Source organism: Anomaloglossus baeobatrachus, chromosome 1 (genome assembly GCF_048569485.1).
Source record: "Anomaloglossus baeobatrachus isolate aAnoBae1 chromosome 1, aAnoBae1.hap1, whole genome shotgun sequence".
Lineage (NCBI taxonomy): Eukaryota > Metazoa > Chordata > Amphibia > Anura > Aromobatidae > Anomaloglossus > Anomaloglossus baeobatrachus.
The window spans coordinates 562877520-562897994 of NC_134353.1; the positions used below are offsets into that span (position 1 = coordinate 562877520).

Sequence of the window (20475 nt, forward strand, 5' to 3'; positions counted from 1 at the left end):
AGAGGGAGAGAAACATGCAAAGATGGGGGGAAACAAGGCTGCAAGGATGGGGGAAAAATGCAAGGATGGGGTAAACATGACTGCAAGGATGGGGGAAAACATGACTGCAAGGATTTTTCCCTGGATGACCCCCTTTAATCAGATGTTCTAGGGTTTACATCATGGGGAGGCGATGTTTCCCTGGATGACCCCCCTTTAATCAGATGATCTAGGGTTTACATCATGGGGAGGCGATGTTTCCCTGGATGACCCCCCTTTAATCAGATGTTCTAGGGTTTACATCATGGGGAGGCGATGTTTCCCTGGATGATCCCCCTTTAATCAGATGATCTAGGGTTTACATCATGGGGAGGCGATGTTTCCCTGGATGACCCCCCTTTAATCAGATGTTCTAGGGTTTACATCATGGGGAGGCGATGTTTCCCTGGAGGATCCCCCTTTAATCCGATGTTCTAGGGGTTTACACCATGGGGAGGCGATGTTTCCGGGTGGAGGACCCCTTAATCAGATGTTCTATGGCTTACACCATGGGGAGGCAGTGAATCCCCCTGGAGGACCCTCTCATCATCAGACTGCCTTGTCCGATCCATACATCCGTCCTTAGCAGAGCTCCTCTCGGCGGAGCCGTAATCCGCGGCAGCCCCCGCCTTATACCAGGAGTCTAGCTGCCCAGACATGGAGGTTAGTCCAGATAGTGGCATTTCAAGTTAGATTTTTTAGTCTAGCTGCCCAGACATGATGTTTTTAACCTAGATAGTGGCAGTTTAGTTAGGTACCCGGATAATTGAGATTTACCTTGCCGTTTGGTTTCCGGGCTTACATGCATTGGCCAATTCATAAACTAAAAATCTCATTTTTTCATATAGCAGTAATGCAGTACCAGAGTTCCCTTAGGCCGGTTTCACACATCCGGCTTTTCGCTTGTTTGCCGGATGCGGCGCTCTCCCGTACAGTTAATACAGTACAATGACAGCGCTGTAACTTCCGGGTCACATGCGCCGGTCACATGACAGCACGTGACCGGCGCTTGTTGCGCTGTCATTGTGCTGTATTAAGTGTACGGAAGAGCGCCGCATCCGGCAAACAAGCGAAAAGCCGGATGTGTGAAACCGGCCTTATACATTGATGGCATTTAGCGTGCGGCTGTATCCATTTTATATTTGCTAGGTTTTTTCAGCTGGCACCTATACACACTTGTGGGATGTGCGGGTCAGTCTTTTGAAATATTTGCATGTTTCCCTGGATGACCCCCCTTTAATCAGATGTTCTAGGGGTTTACACCATGGGGAGGCGATGTTTCCCTGGATGACCCCCCTTTAATCAGATGTTCTAGGGGCTTACAGCATGGGGAGGCGATGTTTGCCTGGAGGACCCCCCTTTAATCAGACGTGATTAGGGCTTACAGCATGGGGAGGCGATGTTTCCCTGGATGACCCCCCTTTAATCAGATGTTCTAGGGGCTTACAGCATGGGGAGGAGATGTTTCCAGCTGAAGGACCCCTTATGTCCTATGGCTTACACCATGGGGGAGGCGATGTTTCCCTGGGGGAACCCTTTAATCAGATGTTCTATGGCTTACACCATGGGGGAGGCGGTGAATCCCCCTGGAGGACCCTCTCATCATCAGGCTGCCTTGTCCGACCCATACATGCGTCCGTAGCCGAGCTCCTCTCGGCGGAGCCGTAATCCGCGGCAGCCCCCGCCTCCCGAGCAGACGGTCTCCCCTCCCCCTCCAGCCATTGTTCCGCCGCAGCCCACCGCATCTCCGGCGCTCCTGGCTCCAGCCGGCCGGCCCCCACTGCCCATGACGTCAGAGCGCTGCCAGCGAGGTGACGTCACGGAGCGTGGACCGCAAGCGGCCCCTGTCCGCGATCTCCCGGCAGCGGCAGGACCGGAGCGCTCATCTACAGGTGGCCATGCAGGGCTGTGTGCCGTTATGTGCTGGGGATGCCGCGGGGAATGGAGGGGCGGGCGGGGCGTGTGCTGTCTGTACCTGTGTGCTAATGATCCCAGGGCGCTTGTGTGGGCTGTGAGGGGTGCTGGCATCTGTGCCCACAGGACAGTGTCAGGTGCACAGAGGGTGACCAGTGCTGCACCACTGACACAAGGGCTCTGATGATTGGTGGCCGCTGCCCTATTAGTGTCAGTGATGGAGGGTGCTGGAGTCCCTGGAGGTGGGGGCACAAGGCTCCCTACAGACAGGGGGCGCTGGCTGCTCCCTACAGGCGGGGGGCGCTGGGCTGCTCCCTACAGGCGGGGGGCGCTGGGCTGCTCCCTACAGGCGGGGGGCGCTGGGCTGCTCCCTACAGGCGGGGGGCGCTGGGCTGCTCCCTACAGGCAGGGGGCGCTGGGCTGCTCCCTACAGGCGGGGGGCGCTGGGCTGCTCCCTACAGGCGGGGGGCGCTGGGCTGCTCCCTGCAGGCGGGGGGCTCTGGGCTGCTCCCTGCAGGCGGGGGGCGCTGGGCTGCTCCCTACAGACTGGGGGCGCTGGGCTGCTCCCTGCAGGCGGGGGGCGCTGGGCTGCTCCCTACAGGCGGGGGGCGCTGGGCTGCTCCCTACAGGCGGGGGGCGCTGGGCTGCTCCCTACAGGCGGGGGGCGCTGGGCTGCTCCCTACAGGCGGGGGGCGCTGGGCTGCTCCCTACAGGCGGGGGGCGCTGGGCTGCTCCCTGCAGGCGGGGGGCTCTGGGCTGCTCCCTGCAGGCGGGGGGCGCTGGGCTGCTCCCTACAGACTGGGGGCGCTGGGCTGCTCCCTGCAGGCGGGGGGCGCTGGGCTGCTCCCTGCAGGCGGGGGGCGCTGGGCTTCCTGGAGGTGGGGGCACATGGCTCCTTATAGGCAGGGGTCGCTGGAGTCCCTGGAGGCGGGGGCACAACACTCCCTATAGGCAGGGGGCTTCGGGCTCCCTGGAGGCGGATGCTTGCATTTTCCTGCTGTGGTCTGCTCCACATCCTTCTCACCCATCATTCGATCTGTAGTGCCCAATGGAACTGTACGTTTGACCATAAGTCAACAGTCGCCCTAATCGTCACATATTGCATCATCACGCAGAGACATTTACATTGCATTTGCGTGCGCGGAGTTCACACTGATAAATGAGCGTGATCGATAATATTAACGTCCTTCAACGCTTGTTTCCCAGGAAAATAAGTATTTGATACATTGCCGATTTTGCAAGTTTTCCCACCTACAAAGAATGGAGAGGTCTATAATTTTTATTGTAGATACATTTAAACTGTGACAGAATCGCCTCAAAAAGCCAGAAAATGACATTCTATGATTATTAAATAATTTTACATTTTATCGCATGAAATAAGTATTTGATACTATAGAAAAACAGCTTAATATTTGGTACAGAAACCTTTGTAATTACAGAGGTCAGACACTTCCTGTAGTTCTTGAACAAGTTTGTACATGCTGCAGGAGGGATTTTGGCCCACTCCTCCATACAGATCTTCTCCAGATGTTTCAGGTTTTGGGGCTGTCACTGGGCAACATTCAGTTTCAGCTCCCTCCAAAGATTTTCTGTTTGGTTCAGGTCTGAAGACTGGGAAGGCCATTTCAGGACCTTGAATTGCTTCTTACGGAGCCCCTCCTTAGTGGCCTTGGTTGTGTGTTTCAGGTCATTGTCATGCTGGAAGTCACACCAAAGACCCATCTTCATTGCTCTTACTGAGGGAAGGAGGTTGTTGGCCAAAATCTTGCGAGACATGACCATTTACAGCCTCCCTTCAATACGGTGCAGTCGTGTGGTCCCCTTTTTAGAAAGGCACAACAAAGTATGATGTCCCCCCCCCCCCTGGCTTCATGGTTGAGATAGTGTTTTTTTTTTTGAGGGGGGGGGGGGGGGATTGTACTCATCCTTTTTCCTCAAAACACAGCGAGTAGAGTTGATACCAAAATGTTCTATTTTGGTCTCATCTGCTCACATGACCTATGCCTCCTCTGGATCATCCAGATGGTCATTGGAGAACTTCTAACAGGCCTGAACATGTACTAGCATGAGCAGTGGGACCTTGCGTGCCCTGCAGGATTTTAATGCATGATGTAGTGTGTTACTAAAGCCAGAGTCACACTTGCTAGTGACTCACATCACGCCACTTGACATGGTCTGCCGCTCTCCAGACAGAAGCAGGTCAGCTGCATAGAAATACATGCAGCTGACCCGCACCTATTCGGTGAGCGGCAGGACGTGTCGAGTGGGGTGATGTGATGCTCGCACAAGTCACTTGTAAGTATGACTCTGGGTTAACTGTAATCTTTGAGACTGTGGTCACAGCTCTATTTAGGTTATTGACCAGGTACTCCCATGTTGTTCTGGGCACAGTCCTACCCTTTCTCAGAATTATCCTTAACCTGTGAGGCAAGATCTTGCATGGAGCTCCAGACTGAGCAAGATTGACAGTCATTTTGTGTTTCTTCCATTTTATAATAATTGCGCCAACAGTTGTTGCCTTCTTACCAAGCTGCTTGCCTATTGTCCTGAAGCCCATCCCAGCCTGTGCAGGTCTACAATTTTGTCCCTGGTGTCCTTAGTCATCTCTTTGGTCTTGGCCGTGGTGGAGAGGTTGGAGTGTGATTGATTGTGTGGATAGGTGTCTTTTATACAGGTAATGAGTTCAAACAGGTGTAATTAATACACGTAATGAGTGCAGAGTAAGAGGGCTTCTTAAAGGGAACCTGTCATGAGAAATGTCCCCTAAAACCTCACAGATTCCCCCTCTGCAGCTCCTGGGCTGCATTCTATAAAGGTCCCTGTTATGATTGTGGCCACTTTCTGACCTAAAAAAAGTGTTTATAAAGTTGTACCTTTTTTGCTTCTGATTCTGTAAATACGTCCCGGGGGCGGGCTGCCTGATGGCCGTTAGTCTGCCCCCTGGTCCTGTATGCCGCCCCCCTCGCTGATTACAATAATGCTGGACGCCGCCCCCTGCTACATCCATCGCCGCGCATGCCCAGTGCCCATCTGTCGGGGATGAGCACTGTGCCTAGCGTCACCGCTGGTGACGTGCACGCAGGGTTAAGATTATGGGCGGTGCTGTGATGTTTATTCCTAAGCAACCGCCCATAATCGCGGGGCCGCGCTTGCCCCCTCGGCCTGCTTCGTTCTGCGCAAGCGCGCTGCTGCTGACCCCCACGTCACCTCCTTCCCATCTTGCCCCGAGGCAGGAAATAGATGGGAGGAGCGGTGACTACACCGATCAGGAGGAGACGCGGAGATCAGATTACCAGCAGCGCGCTTGCGCAGAACGAAGCAGGCCGATAAACATCACAGCACCGCCCATAATCTTAACCCTGCGTGCACGTCACCAGCGGTGACGCTAGGCACAGTGCTCATCCCCGACAGATGGGCACTGGGCATGCGCGGCGATGGATGTAGCAGGGGGCGGCGTCCAGCATTATTGTAATCAGCGAGGGGGGCGGCATACAGGACCAGGGGGCAGACTAACGGCCATCAGGCAGCCCGCCCCCGGGACGTATTTACAGAATCAGAAGCAAAAAAGGTACAACTTTATAAACACTTTTTTTAGGTCAGAAAGTGGCCACAATCATAACAGGGACCTTTATAGAATGCAGCCCAGGAGCTGCAGAGGGGGAATCTGTGAGGTTTTAGGGGACATTTCTCATGACAGGTTCCCTTTAAAGAAAAAATAACAGGTCTGTGATAGAATTCTTACTGGTTGGTAGGTGATCAAATACTTATTTCATGCAATAAAATGCAAAAAATCAAATTAAATTAATTAAAAATCATACAATGTGGTGTTTCTAAATATTTTTAATGGATTCTTGCTCTCACAGCTGAAGTGTACCTACAATAAAAATTACAGATCTCTACATTCTTTGTAGGTGGGAAAACTTGCAAATTGGGCAGTGTATCAAATACTTATTTTCCTGACTGTATGTGTACACATATGTCTTCACACATAGATATATACACTACACACACGTATACAGAGCATGTACATACACATTTTTGTATTATACAGTATATACCACCAAGAGTCCATACATTCTAGGCTCCACCACACACGTATGTCTATTCCCATCATTGGGCTGTGTGTCATACAGGACGGTTCCTCTATGGAGAGACGATCTTTGTAACTTATATTCTGACCTATAGATGGGGATTCTGACACAGGACTTCTTATATTACTTAGGTTCACTTTAAACATTTTTAGGTAATTCCTGTCAGGTGTAATATACACCCAGAACCACGAGCAGTTCTGGGTGCATATTGCTAATCCCTGCCCAACCCTCCTTGTATACACTAGCATAAATAAAGAGATGTTTAGAAAAAGTATTTCTATAGACCCTTTATGAAATGAAAATGAGGGCTCCGACTAGTCACAAAGGCGTTATTTCCCCCGACTAGTCCGCCCTCTTAGCATGTTAGTCCGCCCACAGGGCACTCGTCCGTTTTATACGCCAGTGTGAGAGGACCCTAAATGGCTTCTATGTACTTCTTACCAAAGTCTATTTTTACACCTAAGAGTTACCGTACTTTTGAATTCTTAAAGGGAACCTGTCAGGTGCAATATGCACCCAGAATCACGAGCAGTTCTGGGTGCATATAAGTGATTCCTGCCTAACCCTCCCTATATACACTAGCATAGATAAAGAGATCTTCAGAAAAAGTATTTCTGAAGATCGTATATTATATGCTAATGAGCACTAGTCCCGAGGGCGTTTGTTCCCTTGGCTAGTCGGCCCACATAGTACATCCAGAGGTAGCGTGCTAACATGCTAATGAATACGCAGTGATGCGCACATACCTCACTGTTCATGGCGGCCGGCGGAGGATAGATGCGCTCTGAGTATGATCTGGAGTTCTCAGCACTTCTGGTCATGCGCACTGTACCTCACTGAAGCCAGAAGCTTACAGCCAGCATCAGTTTAGTTTGCTTGATTGAAAGTCCCGGGTTCTCCTGGATGCACTGCGCATCCATCCTCCACCGGCCGCCTTGAACACTGAGCATTCAGTGTGAACATGCGCCTTGAACATGCGCGTTCATTAGCATATTAGTACGTCCACGGGGGCGTGCTACCCATGTTATGTGGGCCGACTAGCCAAGGGATCTGTGGTTGTCTCCATTTTTGAGACTCGTAATGTTCCCATTTTTTGGATCTGTGGCTGTGTGACGGCTTGTTTTTTCACCCTGGGATGACATTTTAATGATACCATTTGGGGCACATATGATGTTTTGATCGACTCTTATTTCATTTTATTGCAGTGTTGCAGGAAATAAATAAAACATAATTTTGGTGGTTTTTAACTTTTTTCTCATTACACCGTTTACCTATCAGATTCATTTACCGTACCTTATATTTTGATAGATTGGATTTTTATGAATGCAGCCATTAACAAATATTTGTATTTTTATGTTTTTGAATTGCTTTACTACTATTATCAGTGTAGCTTCTGCTGTAGACCCCGGGGCCCAGGGCAATTGTCCGGTTTGCCCCCTCTAACGCTGACTCTGTTGTGACTTGCATCTGTAGCGGTTTTGGCATATGTGCTGACAGGGCCATTGAGTGAAATGATGTAGACAAGGTCACTGATTGCTTTTTTGGATATCATTTTCATCTGTATCCAACAAGTTGAAGCCGACACCAAAATGTACTAAACGTCATCTTGGAGTCCATCACAAATAGGCGTATATAGGTGAAATGAATATCCTTCAGAGCACACTATGACTCTCTGTATCCTTGTAGTCAATGGCTCCTTCAGCGCATGCGCGGAATCATATTTTTCAAGGCCACAGACATCCGCCCTGATGGAGCCACTGACCGTAGCCTAGAACGCAATGGGAACGGCCTTACGTTGCAGTTGTGGCAAAAAGTTTTAAAACTAAAAAAAAAATTGCTTTGATTTTCACCATGAGCTGCTTCTGTTTTTCTTTTTAGATCTTTTAGTCAGCTGTTTCTATGGTCACTAGAGTACAGTTATAAGCAGCTCATAATTTTTTTTTTTTTTATAGAATGTTGTTGACAAGTGCTGACCCTTATGCTATGTTCACATGTTGCTTTATTTTCTGCAGCCATCACCTGATCTCCTGGTAGTAACCAAGCTGCAGCCGAAACACAGGTTTTGCTGCTTTTCTTCCTACGTTTTTCAGGTTCTTTAAAGGGAACCTACCACCAGGTTTTTCTTTTGTGAACCCACCACCAGAGATTCCTTATATACAGCATTCCAGAATGCTGTATACAAGAGCCCATACTGCTGTGTAGAACATAAAAAACACCTTTATAATACTCACCTAGGGGTGGACCAATCCGATGGCTGTTGCTGCTCTCGGTCTGGTGCCCCCTCTCGTCTTGCTTTCTCCGTCATCCTCTTCAGCTCTGTGTGCATGACACATCCTGTCCTGCGTCATTCACAGAGAGGCCTCCATTGCGTTCCTGCACATGCGCACTTTGATTTGTCCCTGGCTGAGGGCAGAGCAAAGTACTGTAGTGCGCAGGAGTGAGAAAAGGTCAAACACCGCCCATGCATGCGCACTACAGTACTTTGCTCTTCTCTCCGATCAAAGCGCGCATGTGCAGGAGCAGGAGGCCTCTCTGTGAATGACGTAGGATGAGTCATGCACACAGGGCTGGGCAGGAGGACGGCGATCGCACAAGATGGAGGAGGTGCCGGACTTAGAGCAGCGACACCTATCGGATCAGACCGCCCCCTAGGTGAGTATAATAAAGGTGTTATTACATTATACACAGCGACCTGGGCTATTATATACAGCATTCTGGAATGCTGTATATAAGGGGTAACTAATGGTGGCCGCAGGTTATAAGGAAAAAACCTGGTGACAGATTTCTTTATAAGTTTTGCCCTGCAAGCATAAACTATACAAAGAGTTAAGGCCAGCAATGTAAGACATACAGTGCCTTGCGAAAGTATTCAGCCCCCTTGAATTTTTTAACCTTTTCCCTCACTTCAGGCTTCAAACATAAAGATCAAAATGTTACTCCTATGGTGAAGAATCAACAACAAGTGGGACACAATTGTTAAGTTGAAAAAAATGTATTGCTTATGTTAAACTTTTGTAAAAAGAATAAACAGAAAATTGGGGCGTGCAATATTATTCGTCCCCTTTACGTTCAGTGCAGCAAACTCACTCCAGAAGTTCATTGAGGATCTCTGAATGATCCAATGTTGTCCTAAATGACTGATGATGATAAATATAAGCCACCTGTGTGTAATCAAGTCTCCGTATAAATGCACCTGCTCTGTGATAGTTTCAGTGTTCTGTTTAAAGCACAGAAAGCATCATGAAGACCAAGGAACACAACAGGCAGGTCCGTGATACTGTTGTGGAGACATTTAAAGCCGGATTTGGTTACAAAAAGATTTCCAAAACTTTAAACATCCCAAGGACAACTTTGCAAGTGATCATATTGAAATGGAAGGAGTATCATACCACTGCAAATCTGCCAAGACCCGGACGTCCATCCAAACTTTCATCTCAAACAAGGAGAAGACTGATCAGAGATGCAGCCAAGAGGCCCATGATCACTCTGGATGAACTGCAGAGATCTACAGCTGAGGTGGGACAGTCTGTCTATAGGACAACAATCAGTCGTACACTGCACAAATCTGGCCTTTATGGAAGAGTGGCAAGAAGAAAGCCATTTCTCAAAGATATCCATAAAAGTGTAGTTTAAAGTTTGCCACAAGCCACCTGGGAGACACCAAACATATGGAAGAAGGTGCTCTGGTCAGATGAAACCAAAATCTAACTATTAGGACATAATGCCAAACGATATATTTGGCATAAAAGCAACACAGCTCATCACCCTGAACACACTATCCCCACTGTCAAACATGGAGGTGGCAGCATCATGGTTTGGGCCTGCTTTTCTTAAGCAGGGACAGGGAAGATAGTTAAAATTGATAGGAAGATGGATTGAGCCAAATACAGGACCATTCTTGAAGAAAACCTGTTGGAGTCTGCAAAAGACCTGAGACTGAGATGGAGATTTGTCTTTCAACAAGACAATGATCCCAAACATAAAGCAAAATCTACAATGAAATGTATTCAGGTGTTAGAATGGCCAAGTCAAAGTCCAGACCTGAATCCAATCGAGAATCTGTGGAAAAAGCTGAAAACTGCTGTTCACAAACGCTCTCCATCCAACCTCACTCAGCTCCAGCTATTTGCAAAGGAAGAATAGGCAAGAATTTCAGTTTCTCGATGTGCAAAACTGATAGACACATACCCCAAGCGACGTGCATCTGTAATCGCAGCAAAAGGTGGCGCTGCAAAGTATTAACTTAAAGGGGCCGAATAATATTGCACGACCCACTTTTCAGTTTATTATTTTTTTATAAAAGTTTAAAATAAGCAATAAATTTCATTCAACTTCACAATTGTGTCCCACTTGTTGTTGATTCTTCACCATAACATTAAAATTTTTCTCTTTATGTTTGAAGCCTGAAATGTGGGAAAAGGTTGAAAAATTCAAAGGGGCCAAATACTTTTGCAAGGCACTGTGTGTGAAATTGTAAAATATTTTTGCAAAAAAGGGCATTATGATCAAATTATTTAGGGAAAAAGAATTGTTTTTTTTTCTGTTTATTAGGTAAGGCGTTTTTTACCTTTAACGCCTGTCATTAATTATCACTAATTCAATTAAACTATGCTTGGACGGGGGGGAATACTGGTACAGCAAAAAAAGTACAAATATAAAACGTGACATTTAATAATAATCCTTAAAAGGACGTAAGGACTACACCTCACTTCTAATAAAACCTAATGCTCACTGTTAAGGATGCCTTTAAATAGCTGTTCACCTCGACAATGTTTATAGGGGAATAGCACACCTGACATCAACTGTTTTGCAAATCATTCAAAAAGCCCTATGAATATATAGAGTTGTTAGCAAAATTCACAGGATAGGGCCTCAAACGATCCCCCTTATCCAGGAAATGTATAGATTCAAGGATCAAATAGCACCCATTATAGAAAAAGGAACCATCTCACCCATTTCTCTGCAGTGGTGGTTCTCTTAGGCGTAATTTTCATTCTTATTGGCGTTTCAGTGGTCCCTCTGTACCTGGGCTCACGATCCCTTAGAATGATATCATTACTGTTTTCAATTCCCTTCTCCCAACGCGTTTCATGTAATCAATCATCAGGGGAGTGAAAGACAATAGCCACTAATCACATGGACCAGGCGTAAAAATGCTGTAAACATATCAGGCAAAATATAGAAAAGGGGTTCTTAGTCTACATAAACTTTAGTCCCTGATTCCCCAAAAGGATTATTATGAGCGACTTACCAGGTGGCGACAGCATGGCTCCTCTGTGCTGTGCACCGCTGCGCGATTCCCACCATGTTTAAATAGCCGCTCATGTGATACTGGTGTAGGACGTCACCACTACGTACTTTCCTATTCCGGATCCCGCAGTGGAACGTAGCTGTGGAGCGCATACGTCACTTCTGGGTGACGTCAAAACCACTAGTGCGTCCATTCCATAACGTCAATGAGACGCTTGAATGGAGGACGTCACTAACATCCGTCCCCTCTGGAACACTTAGCGCGATGAATATCCTCACGCATGCACGATTCCGTTTTTTTTATACTTAGAGACATTCTTATGTGTTCTCATCCTAATACGCTCACCATTTGCATAGAGAGGCCAGTCAGGGGATAAAAGAGACCGAGACCATATTATTAATCTCAGATCCCTTTATCAAATATAAACCAGATGCTATGTGCAGTTTTTAAACAAGCACAGGGACTCCTCAATAAATGGATTCAAAAAGTTAATCACTCGGAATGTATTAATTATTAGGAAAATGCTGGAGAAACTAAAGCTGGGTTCACACATAGCGACAACGACGTCGCTGTTTCGTCACCATTTTCTGTGACGCAACAGCGACCTTGTAAGTCGCTGTTATGATCGCTGCTTAGCTGTCAAACACAGCGACGCAGCAGCGATCATAACGACACACGTCGCTGTGGAAGCCATGCTGCACTTGGTAACTAAGGTAAATATCGGGTAACCATTACCCGATATTTACCTTGGTTACCAGCGCACACGCTTAGCGCTGGCTCCCTGCTCTCCTAGCCAGAGTACACATCGGGTTAATTACCCGATGTGTACTCCAGCTACATAAGCAGGGAGCCGGCACTGGCAGCGTGGCGCTGGCTCCCTGCACACGTAGCCGGAGCCGGAGTACACATCGGGTAATTAACCCGATGTGTACTCTGGCTAGGAGTGCATGGAGCAGGGAGCCAGCACTGGCAGCGTGAGAGCGGCGGATGCTGGTACCTAATGTAAATATCGGATAACCAGGGAAAGGGCTTCTTGGTTACCCGATGTTTACCTTGGTTACAGCTTACTGCAGGCTGCCAGACGCCGGCTCCTGCTCCCTGCTCGCTTCAGTTCGTCGCTCTCTCGTTGTCACACACAGCGATGTGTGCTTCACAGCGGGAGAGCGACGAGCAAAAAAGAAAGCAGGACATTCAGCAACGAGCGGCGACCTCACAGCAGGGGCCAGCTCGTTACTGGATGTCACACACAGCGACACGACGGGACGTCGCTGCCACGTCACAGAAAATGGTGACGTAGCAGCGACATCGTTGTCGCCGTCGCTGTGACACCACCTTTACCCTATTGAGGCATTGAAACCCTAAGCAAGGCCATTTTATTTAGATAAGAAGATGTTAGAGAATGGAAAATAAATAGGTTTTATTAGAAGTGAGGTGTGGTCCATACTAGGATTATTATTAAATGTTACGTTTTATATTTGTACTTTTTTTTTGCTGTATTTGTGTTGCTACCTCCAATAAGGTACTTTGACAGTGGCTATATTTAATTGGGGAAATACTGGCACAGCAAATCTCTGATTTTTGATGCAGGCTTCCATGCCAAATCGGCATCTTTGCCGGTAGATGGTGGTTGAAATATTCAGCTATCATCTACTAAGGCTGGTTTCACACTACGTCTTTTTAACATCCGTTGAAAACGTTATTTTAACGGAAGTACGGATCCTGTGCAAATCCGTTTTCACTTCAATGCATTTTCAATGGACTCGCGTCCACCTGCGTTCGCATGCGTTTGCGTCCGTTAGACGCAGGATCCGTCCTTTTGCGTTATTTTAACATGTTTCAAAAACGCAACATGTAGCGTTTTTTTGCTTTGTCAAAATAACGCATCTCACAGGATCCTTCACATTGCGCCGCGAGCTGCAATGCATTTCAATGAGTGCTGGATCCTGCCTAGCAGAATGCGTTCAGTTGCGTTGTAACAGGATCCTGCTTTTGTACTGAGCATGCCCAGAAAGTACTGAGCATGCCCAGAACCAGTCTCCAGTGATCTGTCTATCTCTCTACTCCCTCCCTCACCCCCTCTCTCTCTATCTCTGTCTTTCCCCCTTCCTCTCTCTCCCACCTGAGAGCTGCGGACACTCGTAACCAAGGTAAATATCGCGTAACCACTTCTCTTAGTTACCCGATGTTTACGTTGGTTACGCGTGCAGGCAGCCCGGCTCCTAGCAGCTGCAGACACTCGTAACCAAGATAAATATCGGGTATCCAAGGCCGATGTTTACCTTGGTTACCAGCGTCTGCAGCTGTCAGAAGCCTCCTCCCAGTCTAGCTCCCCTCACTCCCGATCACATGACTCCAATGCCCGCCCCTAAATATCCAGTGCAGGATCCTGCAAAATAACATATGCGTTTGCATACGTTATTTGCTGTAAAAGCAGGATCCGTACTTCCGCTAAAAAAACGTTTTCAGCGGATGTTAAAAAGACGTAGTGTGAAACTAGCCTTACAGCTGCAGGTGGAACAGAAATCTCCTAAAACCTCCTACTGAAACATCCTGGTATGAGATGTCCTGTGTGCATACATAGTCTACTGAAATATCCTGATATGAGATCAGTATATTCCAGCACAGGCTATCTCATATCAGGATATTTCAGTAGGCTATTTATGCACACAGGACATCTCATATCAGGATATTCCAGCACAGGGCATATGTGATGCCCGTGTGCACACAGCCTACTGGAATATCCTCATATGAGATGTCCTGTGTGCACGCGGCCCACTGAAATATCTTGTGTCCTGTGTGCACATGACCTATTGAAATATCCTGATATGTGATGTCCCATGTGCACACAGCCTACTGGAATATCTTGATATGAGATGTACGGAATATGAGATGTATGTATGAACCCATATGCTCTACATTCTTCCTGTTCTCCAAGATTTTAATTATTTTATAAATTTGGTTGTTTTTTCAGTATACTGAGGCTGGAGATAGTTCCAGGAGAGTTATCTAGAGAATATTCGTGATAAGGGTGTTGGCAGGTACAGAGGAGATTGTAGGGCTGACAGTAATTACTGAGCAATAATAATTACAAGCAGTCACAGCCTACTGGAATATCCTAGTATGTGATTCCCGTGTTCACACAGCCTACTGAAATATCCTGATATGAGATGTTCTGTGTGCATGCATAGCCTACTGAAATATCCTGATATGAGATGTTCTGTGTGCATGCATAGCCTACTGAAATATCCTGACATGAGATGTCCTGTGTGGTCACAGCCTACTGAAATATCCTGATATGAGATGTCCCGTGTGCACATGGCCTACTGAAATATCTTGATATGAGATGTCCTGTGTGCACCCGACTTGCTGATGATAGATGTCCTGTGTGCACATGGTCTACTGAAGTATACTGATGTGTGATGTCCTGTGTGGACACAGCCTACTGAAATATCCTGAAATGAGATGTCCCATGTGAACACGGCCTACTAAAATATCCTGATATGAGATATCCTGTGTGCACACGACTTGCTTATGTCCCGTGTGTACATGACCTACTGAAATATCTTGATATGAGATGTCTCGTGTACACATGGCCTACTGAAATATCCTGATATGAGAGGTCATGTGTGCACGTGGTCTACTGAAATATCTTGATATGAGATGTCCTGTGTGCACATAGCCTACTGAAATATCTTGATATGAGATGTCCTGTGTGCACCCGACTTGCTGATGATAGATGTCCTGTGTGCACATGAACTACTGAAGTATGCTGATCTGTGATGTCCTGTGTGGTCACAGCTAACTGAAATATCCTGATATTAGATGTCCTGTGTGCACACGGCCTACTAAAATATCCTGATATGAGATATCCTGTGTGGTCACAGCCTACTGAAATATCCTGATATGAGGTGTCCTGTGTGCACACACGGTCTACTGAAATATCCTGATATGAGATGTCCCGTGTGCACACAGCCTACTGAAATATCCTGATATGAGATGTCCCGTGTGCATACAGCCTACTGAAATATCCTGATATGAGATGTCCTGTGTGCACACAGCCTACTGAAATATCCTGATATGAGATGTCCTGTGTGCACACAGCCCACTGAAATGTCCTGATATGAGATGTCCTGTGTGCACACAGCCTACTGAAATATCCTGATATGAGATGTCCTGTGTGCACACAGCCTACTGAAATATCCTGATATGAGATGTCCTGTGTGCACACAGCCTACTGAAATATCCTGATATGTGATGTCCAGTGTGGTCACAGCCTACTGTAATATCCTGATATGAGATGTCCTGTGTGCACACACGGTCTACTGAAATATCCTGATATGTGATGTCCCGTGTGCACACAGCCTACTGAAATATCCTGATATGAGATGTACGGAATATGAGATGTATGTATGAACCCATATGCTCTACATTCTTCCTGTTCTCCATGATTTTAATTATTTTATAAAGTTGGTTGTTTGCTCATATACTGAGGCTGGAGATAGTTCCGGGAGTGTTATCTAGAGAATATTCGTGATAAGGGTGTTGGCAGGTACAGAGGAGATTGTAGGGCTGACAGTAATTACTGAGCAATAATAATTACAAGCAGTCAAACATAAGGTGGAGAGCACAGCTCCTGCAAAACCCCTCCAGAAGGTGATATCTGTACAGTATAATCACAATAGAACAGATTAATCACCTAATTAACTTTGTGACACCAGAAATGTTTCTTTAGGCCTTCAGTTTAACTCTGCAATGGCCTAATAAAGGCGGAAATCCTCTGAACGGTTAACTGGCTGCTGTTAATAAACCCACCTTCATATCCCATTTGCCAAGTGTTATCCAAGTGTGAGGTAAAGACATATGGCATTAAAGCCTATTACCGAATCAAGTGTGCTATGTTTAGAAGGACGTGTTTGTGCCGCTGTCTTCCCTACAACTTAGATGAAGGATTCTGTACCATCAGTGATTTTCTTATACACCAAAAACTCCCTCCTACCAAATACAATACTAAAAGTTGCTTTTCTCAAGAAACACATTGCTGGAATCAGGGTCTCTGTCCCTATATTATGCAGCTCCTATCTGGGGCACAAAAACCTGCTGACAGAATCCCTTTAAGTTCTGTTAAATATAATAAATGATGGAGCTAATTGTTTATTAAATGGAAATGTAAAGGCATTGCTTTAGCAGTGTTCTCAGGTTGACTGCCCATTGTCACGAGGACAGCATACCTCACAATTAGCTGTGTGCCTCAGGGGAACATTCATTGCTATTCTAAAGTATAGCTTTACTTCTGCCCAGGATAAAGTTAAAAGAAACAAACCTTACTATTGTTCCTAAAATAGTAGGTAGCGTTCTAATACTGTATGTGCCTATTCTATAATAAGCATTACGCAGTCAATTCAAAGTCATGAGTGTCCTCCAGAACAAGAGGGAGCATGTATTACACGGACCGTCTCTGTAGGCAGAGATCCGTCAGTCTAGGTGAGCAGGCGGGAAGAAGCGGTAGACATGCCTCCTGGACTAGTCCTGTTGTCCCTTGCTGCGCTTTTATTTGCATAACAGTGTGTAATTCAGGAGTTCGGCACTAGCGGTCCATAGTTTGGGCAACATGAATCAGCTGACGGGTTTCCTTTACCTTTTTGTTTTATGTTCTCAGTTTCTTGATTTAGTTAGGACATTTTTTTTAATTGGGTGTCCTAATGGCTTGTTCCACTACTTTTCTCAGATCCGTGAGAGGCCGACACAAGCCACCCCCAGTGTTCAGCTATTCTCGTTGTTGGTGAAGGCCCAATGTTACTTGTGGAGCTGTTGAATAGCACAGCTCTGTCAACTGCGTAGTGGGCTGGGTACTGCTGACCCCCTCTAATAGGGACTAATTAATAGAATAACCCTGTAAACCAGAAAGTCTGCTTAAAAGAAGTGGCAATTTTGGTATGAAAAAAAATCCTGTAACTTCATAAATAGTAGCATTATGTGGTAGTTTTTCAGATGTCTGCCAGAGCATGATCTACTACTAATGCGTGAGCGTTGTAGGCACTGTAAGGTACTTGATCAAGCATCAGGGTGCTCGGATACTCACAGTGCTCGGCCGAGTATCACGGGTGCTTGGATGTTTTCTGTATGAAACAACGACCATAAGGCCGGGGCCACACGGAGACTAATGCTATCCTCGCATGACACTTTGCTCACGCTGGCAGCACAGTGAGAGCCGAGTGTCATTGCGACTGAGGTCTGATCGTACCACAGTTGCAGCGGGTGGGCCGGCACTGAGGAGTGGAGGGCTGATGCTGAGGAGGAGAGAGAGATATCTATCTCCCTCTCTCCTTCGTAGCCGGCTATTGTCATTGTCGCACTGCACGCGCGGTACACCGGTATACTGCTAGTGCAGTGCGATATTTCTCTCGCCCCATAGACTTGAATGGGTGCAAGAAAAAAAGACTCGCATTGCACCCACAGCATACTGCGACTGTTTCCTCGGTCCGATTAGGGCGGAGAAAATAATCGCTCATGGGTGCTGGGACATAGGATAATATTGGTCCTAGTGGAATGCGATGTTTTATCGCATTCCGCTCACTGCGATTTTCATGTCGTGTGGCTTAGGCCTAACGCACAGGCTCTCTTCTCTGCATGATGTGAGCAGGCCACTCTGCAGTCTGATTCGCATCTCACTAGGGTTAAAATGTTTTTAGATGTAGTGCATCAAAAGAAAAAAAGGCAAAAAACCCTGCCCTCCCTCCACCTGCAAATGCTCTCTATATGGCTGGCTGTATGTGGACGGAGAGCCGAACTGCCCAATCATTGACTTCCATTATACACGTCACTTGAGTTGAGCCCTTTCAGAGCGCCTGACTTACTCAACTCAAGTACCGAGCATTTAATGTAGTGCTCGCCCATCTCTAGCTGCTACCTGTTAGCAATTCTTCTTTCTGCTTTATATTAGAGGGGCTCCTAAGAGGAGGATGCACTGCACTGAGGTCCATATAACCAACTTTTGTCGTATACTATGTATATGTTGTTAGACTTGACCGAGGAATACTTAGTTTGATTTGGTTGACAGCTGTGTCAGACCTGAAGACAATGCACAAGTGGATGGTTTGGGTTAAATAATGCATATTGCTCCATTTTATTCTCACTTTATCGAGAATCTGTCAAGAGGATTTCACACTCCAAACTATTTATATGCCCATGTAGCTCTTTCAAAGACAATTCCAGTAACACCTTCACATGGCCAATCCGCTCCTCTATTACTGAGAAATCAGCGTTTCAATTGATATGGAGATGAGACTGAAGAGCTACTTGTAGTTCTGAAACCTCTGTCACTCCAGCTCTATTCTCTGTCTCCTCCTGCTTAACTGATGCCTCCTTTACCTAAAATCACACAGCATAGAGACTCAGTCAACAAGAGGATGTGGCGCAGGGAATAGAGCTGGAGTGACAGAGGCTTCAGATATACAACAGCTCTTCAGCCTCATTTACATATCAATTCAAACACTGATTTCTCAGTAATTGTGAAGCCGACTGATCATGTAAAGGTATTGCTGGACTTGTCTTTAAAAGAGCTACATGTACATATAAATAGTTTAGGGCATCAAATCCTGCTTTTAAGCTAAAAATCCTGCAACAAAAGCTATATATTAGGAGGTCGACCAAATATTATTGCAGCCAAATTCCATTCATTCATTACCAGACTCAGAAATTTAGTAACATGTTACTGGTGTGATTGATGATCCACTGATGATATATCGGGGAGTGTTATGTTATCATATGAGGCCTAATAAGAAGTGAAAAAATAAGCCCTCGGAATTTACACAATCCTTTCTTATTAATCTAGAACCAGAGATATTTTTGCATTTTTCAGTACAATCATATATTACTACATAGAATAAGATAATAGAACATTGGGACAAATGTATTAATAATGTGTAATTCGTCAACACTACTTGCACTAGATAGTTTTAGTGTTATAATGCGCTAAACTTTTCTAAGGGGCTCATGCTGTTTGAGAAGTCTAGTGCTTCTTTAGTCTGGATAAGTCAACGTTTAGACAATCCATTGGTTAGGTAATTTGATCCAGACGTGCGCCAAAATTTGGCAGCTTTTAAATGGGGCACGGTGTTTCATATTAGGCCATGCCCCATTTTCTGTATAGAATACATAGTAAATGGGGCAAATTATTCCAAAATTCACCACATTTAGCTTAGTAAATCTCCCCCAAAAACTCTAGACTCTACAATGATCTGGATAAGGCCGATGTCACACTTGCGATTGCCTCGCGTGTATCTCGCACGTTTTGCGGTGCATCACCCAGCACGGACTCACAGGTGTGGGTCAGTTGCATGCACCTCTATACACCCGACCCGCTACTGTGAGTAGAGTGTGAGTCCGTGACGTGTGATGCATCGCGAAACTCGCGCAAGGTAATCGCAAGTGTGACATTGGCCTAAAAAGAAAACTCCTCTTGCAGCCAGGGACTACCAATGTGACAGCTGGACCAGGAACTGTGAAGCTTATTGGTCAACCCTTAAGTTATACATGATATGACCAGAAGGTCTTAAGCCCGCTTTACACGCTGCAATGTATCTTACAATGTGTCGGCGGGGCCACGTCGTAAGTGACGCACATCCTGCATTGTAAGTTACATTGCAGTGTGTAACTGCTACGTGCGATTGCGATTGAACGGTAAAACGTTCATCGCACGCACGTCGTACATTCCTCATGAATTGTACGTCAGAGTGTTCATCGTACCCGGGGTAGCACACATTGCAGTGTGTGACACCCCGGGAACGATGAACAGATCTTACCTGCGTCCCGCGGCTCCCGGCCGGTAATGCGGAAGGAAGGAGGTGGGCGGGATGTTTACGTCCCGCTCAGCTCCGCCCCTCCACTTCTGTTGGCCGGCTGCCGCGTGACGTCGATGTGACGCCAAACGTCCCTCCCACTCCAGGAAGTGGACGTTCGCCGCCCACATCAAGGTCGTATGGAAGGTAAGTATGTGTGACGGGGGTTAATCGTATGTGCGGCACGTTCAACAAATTGAACGTGCCGCACATACGATGGGGGCGTTGCAAATTGCATACGATATCGTATGCGAAATTGCAACGTGTAAAGCAGGCTTTAAGGAGAGTTCTACTTCTCTGCTAAACTATTGGGACATTCTGCGTTCTTGTGGGCCATCTCAATTCTTGTTACTTTCCAGCTGAA

The 20475-nt window shown here is 46.5% G+C and overlaps 1 protein-coding gene across 5 annotated transcripts in view; it reads left to right on the plus strand.

The window, feature by feature from the left end:
- The first annotated feature begins 1776 nt into the window (after positions 1–1776).
- MPDZ (multiple PDZ domain crumbs cell polarity complex component) overlaps positions 1777–20475 on the plus strand; it is a 268414-nt gene continuing 249715 nt past the window's right edge. For all 5 annotated transcript variants that reach the window (XM_075316964.1, XM_075316973.1, XM_075316991.1 and 2 more), the window contains exon 1: positions 1777–1910. The gene's annotated coding sequence lies outside the window, so the exon portion shown is untranslated. The remainder of the gene's footprint in view (positions 1911–20475) is intronic.